Here is a 12,640-nt window from a genome sequence, read left to right on the forward strand (position 1 = left end):
ATGCAAAGGTTCGAAGGCAGGCCCCATCAGCCTTGTGAGAACGATATTTAAGTTCCACACAGGTGAGGGTGGTACTCGGGGGGGAATTATTCTTTTGAGGCCTTCCATGAAGGCTTTAATGGCAGGTACTCTGAAAAGTGATAGGTGCTGCCTGTTTTGTAAGTAAGCTGCAATTGCTGCGAGGTGTAGCCGAATGGAAGTATAGGCTAGATTACACCTTTGTAGGTGGAGTAAGTAGCATATGATGTGTTGTATAGACACGTCTAGAGGATTGATTGTGTTGTTATGGCAATAAACAACAAATCTTTTCCACTTGGCAGCGTAGCAGGCTCTAGTGGTAGGGCGTCTAGCTTCTCTGATGACGTTCATACAGTCAGGGGGAAGGTTTAGGTACCCGAATTCTAGGATTTCAAGAGCCAGATCGCAAGGTTGAGCTGAGCTGGGTCTGGGTGCCTGATCTCTCCATGGTTCTGGGTTAGGAGGCATGGTGAGAGGTGTAGCTTTTGGTGTGGTACTACCGAGAGTTCCAGCAGCGTGGTGTATCACGGTTGTCTGGCCCACGTTGGAGCTACTAGGATCAGTGTGAGGGAGTGCTGTTGTAGCTTTCGCACCACTAATGGAATGAGTGGGAGAGGCGGAAAAGCGTACGCAAATTTGCCTGACCAGTTAATCCATATCGCATTTCCTTTGGACAATGAGTGTGGGTATCTGGCGGTGAAGCTTGGGCATTTTGTGTTTTTGTGGGTGGCGAAGAGGTCTATCTGTGGATGCGCCCACATTTGAAAGAACGGATGAAGAACCTGTGGGTGAAGTTCCCACTCGTGGATCTGTTGTGTCTGTCTGCTGAGCAGATCTGCCATGGTGATTTGGACTCCTGGGACTTGTTGAGCTAGGAGAAAGATTTTGTGGGGAATTACCCATCTCCATATGCTCTGTGCTAATTGAGAGAGCTGTGGAGAGTGTGTGCCGCCTTGTTTTTGAATATAATACATGGCTGTCATGTTGTCTGTGCGAATGAGGACTGCCTTGCCTGAAATCCGTGGTTGAAAGGATTTCAGGGCTAGAAAGATTGCTAGTAACTCCAGATGGTTGATATGGAGTAACTTTTGTTGCGGCGTCCATGTGCCCTGCACTGTGAGGTGTAATAGATGAGTTCCCCAGCCGGAGAGCGATGCGTCCGTTGTTAGTATTATTTGGGGAACCGGGTCCAGGAACGGTCGACCTTTGGAAAGGTTTGTGGTGTTCCACCACTGCAGAGAGCGATGGGTGCGACCGTCTACCAACACCAGATCTGTCAGTTGCCCCTGAGCCTGGTTCCATTGGCGCGCTAAGCACTCTTGGAGTGGACGCATCTGGAGTCTTGCGTGAGACACTATGAAAATGCAAGAGGCCATCATCCCTATCAGTTGCATAAACACTCGTGCTGGAAGGGAGTGTTGAAGTACGAATTTTTGTCGCAAAGCCTGAATGCTTGCAATCCTGGCCGGATTGGGGTAGGCTATTGCTTTTGAGGTGTCTATGGTGGCACCGAGGTATTGTTTTATGTGGGATGGTGAACTTTTGGTGGTTCACCGTGAAGCCTAGTTGGTGAAGTAGTTGGATTGTGGTGGCGGTGTGGTGTACACATTGGTTGTATGAAGTGGCTTTTATCAGCCAATCGTCCAAGTATGGGAAGACGTGAATGTACTGTCTTCTGAGGTGTGCCGCCACCACCGCTAGGCACTTGGTGAATACCCGTGGTGCTGTTGTGACTCCGAACGGGAGCACTTTGAATTGGTAGTGTTGTCCGTCCACTACAAATCTGAGGTACTTTCTGTGAGCATGGTGTACTGGAATGTGGAAGTATGCGTCTTTCAAGTCCAGTGTGGTGAGAAAGTTGTTCTGGGAGAGGAGCGGAAGTACCTGCTGAAGCGTTACCATGTGAAAATGGTCTGAGTGTATGTATGTGTTTAGGGGCCAGAGATCTAGAATAGGTCGTAGAGTCTCGTCCCTTTTTGGCATTTTAGAAAATATAGGGAGTAAACCCCCAAATTATGTTGATTGACAGGAACGTGTTCTATTGCCTGTTTTTGTAGGAGGGAGATTACCTCCTGCTTTAGCAATGTGGAATGTTCTTGTGACATTGGGCGTTGCCTGGTTGTTTGGGGGGGAAGATGTTAATTCCAGGCAGTATCCTGACCGAATTATTTGGGTCACCCATTTGTCTGAGGTGATGGTCTCCCAGACATGAAGGAAATTTGTGAGTCTGCCACCGACTGGAGTGGAATTGTCTGGGCGGAGCAGGGGGGGGGGGGGAGTCATTGGGTAGTAGGTGTGGCAGAACGGGCGTTGTTTGTTTTGCCTCTGCCCTTGTTGTTGTTACCCCTGTAGCCGCCTCTTTGGTAACCTTTTGTAAAGGTGGTCTGAGTAGGGGACTTGTACGATATGGATGCTGTGTCTGAGGAGTAGCCTCTGGATGCACTCCGAAAGGATGAGCGGCGAAAGGAGCGTCTGGGCGGGTGAGACTGTACGGCCCCCATGGATTTTGCTGTATCCATGTCCTTTTTCATCTTTTCTAAGGCCTCATCCACCTTTGGCCCGAATAGATGTTCCTGGTCAAAGGGATGGTGAAGGATAGAGGCTTGTACTTCTGGTTTAAACCCAGATACCCCTTAACCAAGCATGACCACGGAGAAGGACGCTGGTGTTAATGGCCCTGGAGGCTGTGTCTGCTGCGTCTAGAGCACAGCGTATAGAGGTGTTTGTGATTGTTTTACCCTCTTGAATCAACTCGTTGGCATTACTTTTATATTTTTCAGGGAGATGTTGCATTATGCTCTCTAATTCGTCATAATGAGCCCTGTCATATCTGGCCAGCAGTGCCTGAGTGTTTGCTATACGCCATATGTTGGCGGCCTGGGATGCTGTGCGTTTGCCTGAAGCATCTAGCAGTTTTGATTCCTTGTCAGGTGGTGGTGCATCGCCTGACGCTTGTGAGTTTGCCCTTTTACGTGCCGTAGAGACCACTAAGGAATCTAGTGGCTCTGGTCCTCTAATGTAAGAGGGATCTGAGGGAGCAGATTTGTACTTCTTTTCGATACGTGGGTTAAGGACCCTGGCTCTAACTGGGTCTTTAAAAACTTCTGCCGCATGCTTTACCACCACTTTGAGCATGGGCAGTATGGAGGTGGACCTCTGTGTAGTATCGAATGTGTCTAGAAGGAAATCTTCCTCCACAGGGTCATCATGCATGTCCACCCTATGATAATGTGCTGCTCTTTGCAGAAGATGGTTAAACCCTAGTGAATCTTCAGGTGGAGATGGTCTAGAAGGTTAAATATCGTCTTGTGGGACGTTGGGGATATCTGGTATATGGTAATCGTCCCATGGATCTGGAGATCCTGTAGGGGTGGGGTCTTGTGGCACATCCCCTGTATCATAATATGGGTCCCCATGATCATCATCGTCTGGAGACAGAGTAGGAGAACGATGGGGTGGAGAGGGTGGAGGGGGTGGAGGTGGGGAAGGAGGAGGGGAAGGTATTCTGAATGGAGAGGTAGCAGAGTCCTTCCTCTTTGGAGGTGGAGCAGGCTTCTCCAAACGTCTCTTCTTAGTAGAGAGCGTCAAATGTCCAGTTTTTGGATCCTTGGTAAGAGTTTTTTGCAAGGGATCCGGTGTAAATAACTCTGGTGAGGTAATTTGGTCCGTCGGCCGATGATTTTTTAGGTTTTTCCGTGCCGGTTTGATGTTTAGAACCCGGCTTGGGACCCTCCGGTCTCTTGGTCGGCGTCAAGATGTGCTTCTGCTTGGAAGTGTCGGTGGCCTTGTGTGGTTTGGTCGGCACCGAAGATGGCGTCGGTGCCGAATGGCTGGGTTTCGACCCCGAGGGTTTTGGTGCGGAGCTCGGTGTCAAGGTGGAGGCCGTCTTCTTTTTCGGTGCCGAAGTGTGTTTCTCGGCACCGCTGGCAGGCTAGCTCGAGCCCGAGCCGCCGGAAGGCTTACTTGGCTTCTTCACCAGGCCTGAAGGTGGGGTGTGTGAAGCAGTGTCTCTGGTCTTACCTAGGCCCAGAGGCGAAGGCGTGACCGAAGCCTTTTTGGGTGTCGGTGCGGGTGTGTGAGGGGGTAGATTGGTACTCACGACCCTCTGCGCCGGGGTGCTGTCCTCCACATCTGACCCGTCGGCCTCGGAAGCGCTGACGAGGTCCTCTTCGGTACGATGATGTTCCGGATCGTCGATGTCGTCTCCGAAGTTGTCGACTGGAATGGACGTCGAGGAGTGTGCCATGTTCCTTCTGGCTCTTCGGTCCCGAATAGTCTTTTTGGATCGGAAAGACTTACAAGCCGGACAGTCTCGAGCCTCGTGTTCCGGGGAGAGGCAAAGGTTGCATACCTCATGAAGATCGGTGTGGGGAAATTCGGACCCACATTGAGGGCACTTTTTAAATGGAGTTCTTTCCATGAGCCGGGACCGGAGCCTGGGTAGGCCCGAAGGCCGCCGTCGACGACTGGAACCGAAGGTTTGTGTCGATGAGAAGGCGCGTTGATTGAAGAGATCGTGATTGAAACAATACAGCGATTGGGGTGAGGATTGCGCGTCGATCTGGAAGCTGTTCGGAACCAGAGCGCGAAGATCACATCCGAGCCCGATGGCGGAAAAAAACAATCTGAGGATGGAGCCGAAGCCCATGCGCAATACGATCCAAAGGAGGAGTCACCGACCTCGTGACTTCCAAAGACTTTCCAAGAGGAAAAACAAACTGCAAACATCCGGGCCCAACACCAGATGGCGATCTATGCAAAAGTGTGTTATCTGCAGCTCATATGCCTCGAACATATAGTTTTTTTCTTATCCTACTTGATGCAGCCCATGCCACAATTAACAACGTGGCAATGGTTTTCGCTTAGCTCTGGGCAAACCTGCCTGAAATGCCCAAAGAAATACATAGCTCTGATGATAGGTCTGCTCTCAAGATCTGTAAATTGACAATTTGAATAAAAAAAATCAATCACTCCACATTTAATCAGTGATCAATTTAACTGACTCATGCAACTATTTAAGCTGAGAAGGTTTTTTGCAAAGAGGTTTTTGTGGACACTAACTTACGAAAGGAAGCTAAAACTAGAGAGAAACTCAAAAAATATCAACAAGTGTCAAACCAGCAACGTTCCCAAACTTCTGAATAAAACGGTAGCTCACAAGTCGTGGGTATGCCTATCGGTCAAGAAAGGAAATGCTTCTAAAACATGACTGTAGAAAGTGCAAGAAGGAAGCTTTAAATGAAGGTTCTTTGTGGAATGTGGGTAATGGCTGTATGAGGGACCGGGGTTGGCCAGAACCTGGGGAAACCCACACAACCAAGACATTTTAGAAAACTATCTGGGGGAGTCCTGGGTGCCACTCTTCTAAGGGTTCCCTCAAACATTGTATCTCAGATGTGTGTGTGGGTTTATCATAACGGACATGAACAATCCAAAATTGTGATTGTATGAAGCCAGAGAAGTATCAATGTAATCTTGATACACTCAGATTTTTAGGTCATTCCTGGCCTTTGGAATAGGTCCACCAACACACACTGGGTACTGCTTTTATCTGTAGATGTGTAGGAATGTTGGGACTTTTACCATTTGCGGGACTTTCGGGAGAATTCTGTCACAGAACACTGAAGAAATTGTGATATTTTCACCCATATTTTGACACTTGTAGAGCATTCTGAGCAAGGGAGACTCTCGGCAATTACTGCTTGTTTTTGGGGAGGGGGGTTTAAGTCGAAACCTACCAAACACAGAAATAAGTTTTATACTACAAGGCTCCAGGCCCAACCACTAGATGGTAGAATAATGCAAACCTGTCAATCTACAAGAGACTTCATGCAGCAAAAAAAACATCTGCTACTGGATATCCTCCACCTCTTGAGTGCCACCAAAAAGTGCCAGCACCACATCTCTACATATTTTTCCTCCCACACTCTTTCTTTACACACTTCTCCGTGTTCCGCACAAAGAGAAGAAATGAACTCAGAGCAGAGCAAGGTGAAGGAATAACACCCAGAAAGAAGGAATAGACGTGGGGTTGGAGTAAGGCGAAGAAGGACAGACAGGGAACTAGGTAAAGAGAGGCACAGACCGGAAAGAGGCTGAGAAGAGTGACCAAGGGACTTGGAGGATGATGGGGAAGAATACAGCGAAGGGAAGTAGGGCCGTTTGGAGGAAGGATGCAAAGACAGTGTTGATTGGGGGTTGTGGAGGGCCATGTCCACAGGGTGGGGCAGTCCCTTGGTGTGGGATACTGTATCATATCTGAACTCCTAATTCCATCAAGCACTCTGGCTCACTTTCACCCAATCACCACGCCTGAGATCCCCGCCCCCCCCCCTTCCCCGGGTGACTGGGTTACAGTTGTTAGGGTAAGGGCAGAAAAGCATTTGAAAGTTCTAGTACCTTGTAAAGCTAGAAGGAGTCCTAACATGGTTACCAATGTGCAGCATCGAGCCTGAGAAAAACATAACATCTAACAAGAATCAGTTGATACACCCAGGCTCGCTGCCATGCAATGTCCTCATTAATCTGTTAACAGCCTAGAACTGTACTTGAGCCATAGTAAAGGAATTCTGCGGCTTCAGCAGCAACTAACTCTAAAATCTTCAATTAACTCACAGAAGACATATCCGTTGGGGCGCTCCTTTCCTAATGGTCGACATAAGATATTGTAGTTGACTAGAAAGAGGTGGGAAAAAATATATGCAAAGTGAATATGTTGTGTTTCACAAAGACCTACTAAACACTAGTCTTTCAGAAACTGAGGTACCTCACTGAGGAATATGCTACTTACCAGTATGCATCTGTTCTTGGCATGTAGAGCTGCAGATCTACACACTATGCATAGATCGCCATCTGGTGTTGGGTCCGGATGTTTGCACTTGTTTTTGTCATGGAAAGTCTTTGGAAGTCACGAGGTAGGTGACTCCTCCTTAGGAACATAGTGCGCATGGGCATCGGCTCCATTCTCAGATTGTTTTTCGCCAGCAGGTAAATGATGGAGCTTTGTAAGAAACAGGAAGATGCCCTTGTATGCTGTATCTAAATAGGATAATACTAGAACAGATAAAGGAAGCCGGGGAGGCGGGTGGGCGTGTGTAGATCTGCAGCTCTACATGCCAAGAACAGATGCATACTGGTAAGTAGCATATTCCGTTCGAGGCATATGAGCTGCAGATTACACACTATGCATAGATTGTACAGCAGTCCCATTCCTTAGCGGCGGCCACCAGCATCTGTTGCAGTAGTCTGAAATGGGGTTTTGAGTACAGCTTGGACCACACTAGCTTGTTGTTTTGATTGCACATCTACACAAAAGTGTTTTGTGAATGTGTGCGGTGTAGACCATGTAGCTGCTTTGCAGATGTCATCTAATGGAATGTTCCCTAAAAATGCCATAGAAGCCCCTATTTTTATTATAAAGTGGGCTCTAGGAGGAACAGTTAAAGTACGTTTTGCTTTGTGGTAGCAAATTTGTATGCATTTAACAGTCCATCTGTCTATCCCGGACTTTGATATGGGATTTCCTTTGTGTGGTGGTGAGAAAGAAACGAAAAGTTGTTTGGTTTTTCGAAAAGATTGTGTTCTTTCAATGTAATAGAGCAATGCTCTTTTAACATCTAAAGTATGAAGAGCTCTTTCTGCGGCTGTGTGTGGTTGCGAGAATAATATGGGCAACTCCACAGATTGATTAAGGTGGAAGGAAGAAATTACTTTAGGGAGGAATTTAGGATTAGTTCAGAGAACAACCTTATTGTGATGGATTTGTAAGAATGGTTCCTTAATAGTTTGGGCTTGTAGCTCACTAACTCTTCTTAGAGAAGTTATGGCCACTAGAAAGCAACCTTCCATGTAAAGAATTGTAGCTAACATTTATGTAGAGGTTCAAAGGGAGGTCCCATAAGTCTTGTGAGAACGATATTTAAATTCCACACAGGTGAGGGTGGAACTCGGGGAGGAATTATCCTTTTGAGTTCTTGCATAAAGGCTTTGATGAACAGTGATAAATGCTGTCTATTTTGTAGATATGTTGCTATGGCACCAAGGTGTAGCCTAATAGACGTATAGGCTAAGTTGCACCTTTGTAGGTGTAGTAGGTAGGTTATGATGTGTTGGATAGACACATCTAGGGGATTGATGCTATTGTTATGACAATATATCACAAATTGTTTCCCCTTGGCTGCATAGCAGGGTCTAGTGGTAGGGCGTCTAGCTTCCTTAATGACGTTCATACAGTCAGGAGGAAGGTTAAGGTAACCAAATTCTAAGATTTCAGGAGCCAGATTGCAAGGTTGAGCTGAGCTGGGTCTGGGTGTCAGATCTCTCCACGGTTCTGGGTTAAGAGGCGTGGTGAGAGGTGTAATCTTTGGTGCGGAACTACTGACAGTTCCAGCAACGTGGTGTACCACGGTTGTCTGGCCCAAGTTGGAGCAACTAGAATGAGAGTCAGTGAGTGTTGCCATAGTTTGCGCACCACCAGTGGTATAAGTGGGAGAGGTGGAAAGGCGTACGCAAATCTGCCTGACCAGTTCATTCATACCGCATTGCCTTTGGACAATGGGTGTGGGTATCTGGCGGCAAAGCTTGGGCATTTGGCGTTTTCATGGGTGGCGAAGAGGTCTATCTGTGGTTTCCCCCACATTTGAAAGAATGGTTGAAGAACTCGTGGATGGAGTTCCCACTCGTGGATCTGTTGTGTTTGACGACTTAACAGATCGGCTATGGTCTTTTGGACTCCTGGGACATGTTGGGCTAGGACAAAAATGTTCTGAGGTATAGCCCATCTCCATACGTTTTGTACTAGCTGAGAGAGCTGCAAAGAGTGTGTCCTGCCTTGTTTTTGTAGGTAGTACATGGCTGTCGTGTTGTCCGTGCGGACTAGGACAGTCTTGCCTGATATTTGTTTTTGAATTGCTTTTAAGGCTAGGAATATGGCCAGTAATTCCAGGTGATTGATGTGGAATAACTTTTATTGTGGTGTCCACCTGCCTTGCATAGTGTGATGTAATAGGTGAGCTCACAAGCCAGAGAGCGATGCGTCCGCTGTCATGACAATCTGAGGAACTGGCTCTAGGAACGATCACCCTTTGGAAAGGTTTTTGGTGTTCCACCACTGCAGAGAGCGAGGAGTGTGATCGTCTACCAACACCAGATCTGTTAGCTGACCTTGAGCCTGGTTCAATTGGCGTGCTAAGCACTCTTGGAGAGGACGCATCTGGAGTCTTGCATGAGGCACTATGAATATGCAAGAGGCCATCATCCCTATGAGCTGCATGAACCCTCAAGCTGGAAGAGAGTGATGCGGCTGAAATTTGGGTAGGAGAGCGAGAATGTTTGCTATCCTGGCTGGGATAGGCTAGCGCTTTTGAGGAGTCTATTGTGGCGCCGAGGTACTGTTGCGTGTGAGAGGGTTACAGATGAGACTTGGTGTGGTTTATTGTGAACCCCATGTCGTGGAGTAATTGGATAGTCGCGTGAGTGTGATGAACACACTGGGTGTACGAGCTGGCTTTTATGAGCCAGTCTTCGAGGTATGGGAAGACGTGAATGTGTTGTCTTCTTAGATGGGCTGCAACTACTGCTAGGCACTTTGTGAATACCCGTGGTGCTGTTGCGACTCCGAAAGGGAGTACTTTGAATTGATAGTGCTGCCCGTCTACTACAAACCTGAGATATTTTCTGTGAGCAGCATGAATGGGAACATGGAAATAGGCATCCTTGAGATCTAAGGTGGCTAGGAAGTCGCCCCGTGAAAGTAGAGGGAGGACTTGCTGAAGTGTGACCATGTGGAAGGGGTCCGATTGTATGTATAGGTTTAGTGGCCTGAGGTCTAGAATAGGTCTCAGAGAGCCGTCTTTCTTTGGTATGAGAAAATACAGGGAGTAAACTCCTGTGTTTTGTTGGTGCAGGGGAACTAGTTCTATTGCACTTTTTTGTAGTAAGGAAACTACCTCTTTTTTCAGGAGTGACAAATGTTCTGCTGACATTGGACGCTGTTTGGGAGGAATGTTTGGGGGTAGAGGTAAGTTTGAGACAGTAACCTGATTGCACTATTTATCGCACCGACCTGTCTGTGGTGATGTTGGTCCAGACAGGAAGGAACTGCTGTAGTACTCCCCCGACAGGAGTGGAATGGTCCGGGGGAAGCGGAGGGAAGTCATTGGGCAGGGGTGGAGGCAGAGCGGGTGGTGTTAGTCTTTCATCTGCCCTTGATATTGTTGCCTCTGTATCCTCCTCACTGATAACCTCTGGTGAAGGTGGATTGGGTGGGAGCCTTGTAAGAGTTGGATGGGGTATCAGACGAGTATCCCCTGGAGTTGCCCTTGTAGGATGAGCGACGAAAAGAACGTCTGGGAGCTTGCGATTGCAAGGCTCCCATTGATTTGGCTGTGTCTGTGTCCTTTTTCATCGTCTCTGTGAAGGACGCTTGTGTTTACTGCTCTGGATGCTGTATCTGCCACATCGAGAGCCCACCGGATAGAGGTGTTGGTGATAATTTTACCCTCTTGTATTAGGTCGTTGGCCTTATGTTTGTATTTGTCCGGGAGGTGTTGGAGTAGGGACTCTAACTCATCATAGTGAGCCCTATTGTATCTGGCTAATAGGGCTTGACTATTTGCAATGCGCAAAATATTAGCTGCCTGTGCCGCTGTTCTTTTGCCAGAGGCGTTCAGGAGTTTAGACTCTTTGTCGGGCGGAGCTGCCTCACCTGATGTCTGCGAATTAGCCCTTTTCCTAGCATTTGAGACCACCATGGAGTCTAATGGAACAGGGCCCTTAATGTAAGCTTAATGTAAGCTGGGTCTGTAGGGGCAGCTTTGTATTTTTTCTCAATTCTAGGATGGATGACTCTAGCCCTGACAGGGTCCTTAAATACTTCTGTAGCATGTTGAATAACCCCTTTGAGCATGGGTAAAGTGGATATGTCCATTAAAAAATCCTCTTCGACCGGTTATGTATGTAGGTCGACCCCGTGGTACTGGGCAGCCTGGTGTATTAGCTGATTAAAACCCATGGTGTCTTCTGGTGGGGAAGGCCTAGAGGGGTGGATGTCCTCTTGCGGGACATTAGGGACATCAGGCATATTATAGTCATTCCAGGGGTCAGAGGAACCTGGTGGACTGGTGTCATCTAGTGGCAGGTCGTTGTCACTGTCTCCTGTGTCATCATATGTGTCGTCATCATCTACTGGTGTATGGGATGGCGTAGGAGAACGAGGTTGGGGAGGTGGAGGAGGAGATGGAGGTGGAGAAGGGACCCTAAGAGGTGATGTGGCTATATCCCTCTTTTTAGGTGGTGGAGCTGGTGCAGGCATGTCCAGTGTTCTTTTTCTGGAACTCGGAGTCAATTGACCAGTTTTAGGGTCTTTAGTTAAGAGTTTTTTGTTGAGAGTCTGGTCGGAAAAGCTCTTATGAAGAAGGTTGGGTGTTCGGTGTCGACTGCGTCGGCATCGAGGGCTTGTTCGGCGCCGGCTGCGGAGCGGTTTTGGGCTTCGAGCCGTGTGGTTTACCAGTCTCTGTGTGCTTCTTCGGTATCAATGGTTTTTTCGGCTCCGAAGAGTGTGAGTCCGAACTTTTGGGGAGCGGCTTCTTCGTCGGCTCCCAGTGTTTTTTCGGTGCCGGGGAGTCACTGGTTGGTGTCTTCGGTGCCGAGGGCTTCGGGGTGGAAGTAGCGGTCGGTCCCAAGGATGGGTTCGGCTTCTTTTTTTGGTGCCGATGATTGGGTTTTGGCGCCGGTGGCAGGCAGACTCGAGCCCGAGTCGCCGGAAGGCTTGGCAGGCTTCTTTGCCGGGCCTGACGCCGGGGCATGGGAAGCAGTGTGTCTGTGTGCACCTGATCCCGAAGGTGAAGGTGTGACCGAAGTCTTTGTTATTGTAGGGAGTGGGTCGAGGTCGACGTCTCTACTTACGACCTGTTGAGCTGGAGTCACTTCTTCGACGTCGAAGTTATCGGCTTCGGAGGTGCTGATGAGGCCTTCTTCGACCCGCTCCTCTGGCACATCAACGCCCTCTTGGAAGATGTCGGGTATCAAACTCGATGAGCGAGCCATGGTCCTTCGAGCTCGTCGATCCCAGATGGTCTTCTTCGAGCGGAAGGAGGCACAAGCCGGACAGTCTCTGGCCTCGTGCTCGGGAGAGAGACAGAGGTTACACACCTCATGCAGATCGGTGTGGGGAAACTTCGAGCCACATCGAGGGCACTTTTTGAAAGGCGTCCTTTCCATGAGCCAGATGCCAAGGCTCAGGTCGGCCCGAAGGCCTTCTTCGATGACCGGAATCGAAAACTTGTAGAGATGCGCGCCGATCAAGACAATACCGTCGAAAGGGTGAAGGATTGCGCGTCGAAACAGAAATCGGTAACGGTTCCGAACTGGAGCGCGAGAAACACATCCGAACCCGATGGCGGAAAAAAACAATCTGAGGATGGAGCCGATGCCCATGCGCACAATGATCCTAAGGAGGAGTCTCCTACCTCGTGACTTTCAAAGACTTTCCAGGACAAAAACAAGTGCAAACATCCGGACCCAACACCAGATGGCAATCTATGCATAGTGTGTAATCTGCAGCTCATATGCCTCGAACATTTTGTTTTTGAACATGTTCATATTTTAAGACGTACCTGAGAAA

General features: G+C 48.4%; 1 protein-coding gene across 5 annotated transcripts in view; it reads right to left on the reverse strand.

Moving 5' to 3' along the window:
• Window positions 1-12,640, reverse strand: part of ATN1 (atrophin 1) — a 206,966-nt gene that overhangs the window by 35,152 nt on the left and 159,174 nt on the right. The window lies entirely within an intron of this gene.

This window comes from Triturus cristatus, chromosome 7 (assembly GCF_964204655.1).
Source record: "Triturus cristatus chromosome 7, aTriCri1.1, whole genome shotgun sequence".
NCBI classification, from domain to species: Eukaryota; Metazoa; Chordata; class Amphibia; order Caudata; family Salamandridae; genus Triturus; species Triturus cristatus.